Raw genomic sequence first — 5,784 nt, 5'->3', positions numbered from 1 at the left:
TCCTTCTGCTGCCCAAACACCTGGCTGTTTTGTACGTCTGCACTGGTTTATGGTCCAGCTTGTGTCATATCTGTGTCCTTCAAACCTACAGTAGATTTTTCTAGGAACCAAGTTCAGGGAAGGACAGCTTTCTCCTGTAGATAGGAAACAGGAACCTTGCCTGCTTTTGCACTAATTCTGTAAGTGTACTGATCCTAATATTCCTTTTGAAAACAATGTTTCTCATCATTTCAGTGACTGGATTTTAGAGGCCTGGGTCCAAATGAGATTCATGTTCTAAACACAGTGCGCGGGTAGAAAAGAGCACAAATTAATTGAAATCTGAAATCTATAGGAAAAAGAGTGAATGAGCCTGGGAAGTGTGTGACTTAATATAAAAGCAGGTATGAATGTATTAACAAATGTTAATTTGAACATATCTGGGAATATCAAGATTTTTAGAAATAGTATTATGAAACTAATATTAGGATAGTGGGACCCCCAAGGTATCTGGATGGAAGGAAACTTCTAATTTAATTTCCACTTCTCTGAATTCTGGAAATATATTTATTATTTTTGCCCCATTCTACCCTAAACATGTTCCTGAAATCTAATGTAACCTCATTGATGCCTAAATTTTCCAGATCTTGTTTTTTCCTGTTATTCTAGTTTTTGCCTTGGTTCCATATAATGAAAGAAATGCCAAAAAAAGGGTTATTTTACATAATCATCCCCTGTTCCTGTCTTTCCTATTTTTCTACGACCATTCAGCCTAAAAGACAGAACATATGATTACTCAGCAAAAGCCCTGCAGCCATGAACTCTGTTTTGTAGCCTTCAAAGTATTATTTGTATAAAGACAATAAAAAAGTCTTGTTCCTTTATAAAGATGACTGCAAGGAGTTTGAGAAGAACAGCAAAGATTTTCTTTCTCCAGCTCCTGAAAATGACTCAGTAAGAGATTTTGATCTCTATATTGTAAATTTGATATCCTGTGGATCTCGTCTTCACCTTACCTCTTGAGTTGCCTGTTATATTACATCTTTCAAGCTTAATACGTGATTGATTAAAAAGCTTCATTTTCTGCTTGCTTTTCTATATGATCATTCTGGGCTTAAATATTTCACGCTCATCATTATTATCAGCCAGACTCACTGCTGTAGGACAGTTCACTTAAACTGCATCTGTGTTTCGGTTTAGGTATTAATTGTTGGAATAGGTAAAAAAACTCTTAATATGAACCACAAACCTTTCTGTCCTGATGTAGACAGGTTTTTAAGGATGTATCTCAAATATGTGTGGTTCCCCTAAAGACAAAAAGGTTCCCAACACACCTACTTTATTGAATAAACATACACCTGTATGTTTCCTACATGTCTCTGGGTATGGTTCTTCTCTCTGAAACTGTTTGCTCACCTGTCTGCTGGGGTCCTGAGACCCAGGAGTAGTAACCCTGGGTTTTTTTCCTTGTACCCAGGTCAAGGCTTGGAGATTTTGGATTACTTCCTTGCCCTCTTTGCTACAGGCTCTTTTTGGTGGAGAACCCTGTTCTTCAATCTCTGCTACATTTCAATTTGAATGGGATTTCACAATTTGAATACAGAATTGCCCTCAGCCACCATTGCTGCTCAACCTTATTTGCTGCTGCAAGCCACAATGCTTGTTCTCCAATGTTACTACTACTTGTTTTTTCTCACTTTATTCCCTGAAAGAATAGCTTCAGACTGACCTGGATTTTCAGGTAAAAGTGCTTGCTTCTGACAATATCCAGGCCTTTCTGACCAAGAGGGCATGGGAGCAGCAACTGTGAGTCAGAAAGCCATGGGAGTGCTCTGCTAATGGAAGGCAGGTAGGTTTTTTGCAGGCAGGGGCAGGAGGGTGGAAATTGGCGGCTCCAAATGGAGTATTAACTGTCATCCCTACTCCACATGGCCCTGCTGGAGGCTGAAGGCCAGGCCAGCTTCCTCAAATGCTGTGGCAGTGAATATGGTGTAAGTGTCCAGAGAATTAGTTGAAATCCCTTTTGTCCCATGGAGCCTTGGCACGTTAGTCAAGGCATTTTCTTTTTCTTATGCGTGCAGAAGAGGTAGAACTTTGTAGGCTGCTGCACAGCTGCATGACGGTTCATTGCAAGGGATTTCCCCTCTCAATTTCTATATTCTGTGACTGTGTTTTATTAATGGGAAGAAAAATGCCTCGTAAGAAAGAAATGAGAAATACTAGAAAAATAGTACAGCTATGGGTCTGCAAACAGCTGCTCTGACAACTGCAGCTACTCTTGTACAGTTATGTCTCACAGTGCTTGCAGTCAGCAGCACTATCATGCACATATCCCTTACCATGAAATGTAGGAAGCATGGGGTTTGCAAATGTGTGATCAACTTCACAGCTCAGTGCCCACCAGAGATTTGTCTCAACAACATCATCTGACAATGTTTGAACCCAATGCAACAAATAAATAGATATGAGGAAGACATGCTGCTTCTATAATGGAAGACTGAAACAGCATGGGCTTAAGCACCTTTGGAGTTTACCTGCAGGGTCATGAAGAGGGTCTCATGACAAAATAACACCAAAAGGCAGGGTCCTCTGAGCCCCTTCCATGGGAGTACAGACATGGGGTGGACAGAAAGGACAGCCTCTCCTACTGAAAATTTCAGATGCTCCACCCTTCCAGAGCCAGAGCGCAAGTGACCAGGCACAGCATGGGAGTGGAGAGGCAGGACAACATCCTCAGACCTCTCCAGAGAGTCAAAACTTTACTGCCACATCCCTGAACCCTAACATCTTTTAAAACCTAGGTTCAACCAGGACACACTCTGCCAGTCACAAAGAAGTGAAGCTCACATGGGCCACCCTTTCTGTCCTAAAACACACTACGTGAATCTTGGAACGTGTTCCACGTATTTATATTTTCCGGCACTGAGCGATGTTTGCCCTACATTTCTTCTCTCTCACTGCAAACAGGTGCGTGTTCTACCTATCTCCTTGCAGGAATGGTTTTCTGACCTAGATCAGGCTGCTCAGCTAGTGCAAGGCCTTCAACTAGCAGGTATCTCAGCAGGTAGCTTCTTCTCCTCTGGCCCCAAGTCACTCAGGGCAGCTTTCACACCGACTGTCTTCCCAACAGCGAGCGTGGTTATCTGAAATGATTGTTTGTGCGGAAAGTTCAGAGCCACGGCATAAACTTGGAAGGATAATTTGATGAATTAGTTTCACCGCTTCTCAGCAAAATCCTCGCATCACAAGAGGGAGCCGGGAGCATTTGCTGCCAGTTGCCAAAGATGAAGGTATACTCCAGCTGTGTGAGGACCGGGAAAGTCCAACTCCTGAACCTCATGCTCTCCAAGTCACATAACTTTGTAACACTGACAGAAGACTCAACTCTCTGTGGAAATACTGAAAATACTCATTTTCCAGTCTCATTTTCCATTTTTTAGACATATAAGCAGCCTAGTGATTTCACTGAGAATTCGGCGTAAACAAAATTCATTCTACAAGATTGGAAAATGACAAATGAGAATAGGTTAAGCATTGTTTGATGCTATCTTCCTTGCTTTTTTTCACCCCATGTTTGCAAAAAAAATTTAAAAGGAATCAAATCAAATAAGATAGTGGTTTAGAAAATTCCTCTAATCACGTTTGTCTTTAATAATTTAAGAGGGCACTTTCTAGAAGCATACTATAGTATTCTCTTTTTTAGAGGTATGCAATTTTGCGGCAAGTCTTCTGGATTTCTTCACATTACCAAAAATGTTTATTTTCCACTACTTTAATTTGTATCTTGCAGACTTCTTTCCTGCCCATGACCACATCTTCCTCTTTACAGTTAATGGAAGTTTCAGAGGCACAGAGGGTCAGGTTCCTTCTTTACTATTCAATTAGGTAAATAAATCCTTATTACTTGAATGACTCTCTGAAGAATAACAGGTAGATAAATCATGTAAGATTTTTCCAGTCTTTATAACAGCCCCCATCTAGAATACATACATACAGTTTTAAAAGGACATTGATTACAGTATCTACCAAGCGCTAAAATAAGTTTTGTTTGCTTTTAATGGAGTAAGAAGAATATCTGTTTAAAAACACCTAAAAATTTAATCTGGGATTATATGAAAATAGTAAGAATTATACCTAACAGTACTGGTTAGGATGAAAGCAAAGCTGCCTGTTAAAAATCCGACCACTGATCGAAGCTTGCAATTTCAACCTTCCTCAATTGCTTTCTTGAGTGACTCATCAAATCAGCGTTACCTAAAAAGTCAATATTGAGAAACCAGGTAAACCCATAAGTACTGCTTTCAGTCACACAATTGCTACCAAACACTCTTGAGAACACAGTAAAGCATTTTATTGTTTATACTCATTTTCATTTACACATAGGAGGAACAATCAATGCAGTTCTATCACAGCGGGTGGACCATATCCTGTAACTCTAACTTTGACTGTTGAATATGCGTAGACCTGTCTTAAGGTCTGATCAGAAAAAAAAAAAAGAAAAAAAAAAGAAGGGGGAAGTAGGTAGGAGAGTAATTTCACTAACATCAGTTAATTCATGATTCACAGGTATTTATTTTGCAGGTGATATAGCTCTTCTGAAAGAGCAAACTGCTTCACTTCTTTACAAAATACACTAAATAATGTAATTACTTAGAGAATTCTAAATTTCGCAGTGGTTCATGCGGTAAGGGTGTGCAACGGACACAAAATGGGAAACATGGTTACAACATCAAACTGCTACTTCTACTCCCAGCTGGTTTATGGAAAAGGTCATTGGACTTCTTGTTTTCTGCTCTTGAGTTATGGAGTAGAAACAAGAAGTATTTACTTTATAAAGGCAACTATGAAGACAGACTATAGATATGCAGTGCAGTTGAACAGGTCTACAACTCTTGTTTCTACAGCATTTGCATTTAGTATTGTTGTGAAATACAACTATAACTTTTGCACACTGTCACTTCTCACAGATGTTCAGCTGAAGGAGTCATTTACAGAATTTACTGCGATGCTCCTATTTTAAATGCTGCTTTTTTTCTCCTCTTGGCCTCCTAAGTGAAGGGAGCAACTCTTTCCACTGAAAGAAAGAAATTACAGGTGTGCAGAAGTACAACTATGCTACCAACACAGACAGAGACAACTGTGCCCTTGTGCACACCCCTACAACCGGCCGGAGAACAAATTAAGAAGTTAAGCCTGCAAAATAAATGGAGTTTACTCTCAAACTTTTTCTTCAGTCCAGATGAATTATAGACCTTGATTCGAGGCTGCCCTCTTTTTTTGCAACTGATCTGCGTGACTATCGGAACAGCTTCTCTGCCAGAGTCATTACACTGAAATGCAGAGCTGAGCAGTTTGGTGGCAGTATGTATTGACGTTTTTGCAGCATCATGAGTCTGGCAACTGGGCTTGGGGAAGTTTCAAGCAGTGGGTCTTTACAATAGCAACTTGATTCTGCAGACAAAAAGCAAAAGATTGGCAGAATTATTAAAGTATCACAATAAAGGCAAGTGTGTATTCTGCAGAACGTGGTGCTGAGTTCAGCTATTAGCTGGCAGCCACTTTTGTCAGAGGCGCAGAAAGGCACAGCTTTTCCGCGTGTGAAGAGAAACATAAAGGTGCCGAGCCTTCCACGGTGGCTAAAAGGCAGCTTTCCTTTCAGGATGCCTGCTCCCAGCCGGCTCCGCTCTCAGCAGGAGCAGCCGGAGCCGTAAGGAGGCCAGAAAGTAGGCTGAACTTTACCAGCAGCCTTACTCTGGGACCTGTCCTACCTTCCTTCCTTTCCAAAAAAAAAAAAACCCAGCCCGA

This window comes from Pygoscelis adeliae, unplaced genomic scaffold (genome assembly GCF_000699105.1).
Source record: "Pygoscelis adeliae isolate BGI_AS28 unplaced genomic scaffold, ASM69910v1 Scaffold57, whole genome shotgun sequence".
Lineage (NCBI taxonomy): Eukaryota > Metazoa > Chordata > Aves > Sphenisciformes > Spheniscidae > Pygoscelis > Pygoscelis adeliae.
The sequence above is the reverse complement of the archived record's forward strand: the minus strand, read 5'-3'. Positions refer to the sequence as shown.